Below are 889 nucleotides of genomic sequence, written 5' to 3' on the forward strand. Positions count from 1 at the left end.
CCCCCACCGACCCAACCAACCAAACACTCACCCAACCACCCACCCACCGACCCAACCAACCAACCAACCGCCCACCTACCCAACCAACGAACCTCCACTCAGCCAGCCAACCAACCACCCAACCACTCACCCAACCAACCACCCACCCACCCAACCACCCATCCATCCACTCACCCAACCAGCCACCCACCTGCCCACGTAACCAACCAATCAACGAACCAAGCAACTAACCACCTACCCAACCAACTAACCCCACCCACCCAACCAACCAACCAAGCAAGCAACCATCCAGTCACCCAACCACCCACCCACCCAACCAATCAACGAACCAAGCAATCAACCACCTACCCAACCAACTAACCCCCATCCACCCATCCACCCAAGCAACCAATCAACAAACCAAGCAACCAACCACCTACCCAACCAACCAATCAACCAACCAAGCAACTACCCACCTACCCAATCAACTAAACCCCACCCACCCAACAAGCCAAGCAACCAAGTAACCATCCACTCACTTAACCAACCAACCAATCAAGCAACCACTCACCTACCCTCCTAACTACCCCCCAACCACCCACCCAACCAAGCAAGCAACCAAACAGCCACCCGCTCACCCACCCAACCAACCACCAACCAACCAAACAAGCAACCACTCACCCACTCAACCAACTAACTACCCAACGAAGCAATCACTCAACCAACCAACCAACCAACCAACCAACCAACCAACCAACCAACCAACCAACCAACCAACCAACCAACCAACCAACCCACCAACCACTCAAGAATGCGTTGGGGGAGGATTTTCGCTCGGGGCTGACGCGGTTCTCTGGCCGCGGTGCCGCGCTGGGCCACTAGGTGGCAGCGGAGGCCGCCCGGAGCGACA

Source organism: Colobus angolensis, unplaced genomic scaffold, assembly GCF_000951035.1.
Source record: "Colobus angolensis palliatus isolate OR3802 unplaced genomic scaffold, Cang.pa_1.0 Scaffold155, whole genome shotgun sequence".
In the NCBI taxonomy this organism is placed as follows: domain Eukaryota; kingdom Metazoa; phylum Chordata; class Mammalia; order Primates; family Cercopithecidae; genus Colobus; species Colobus angolensis.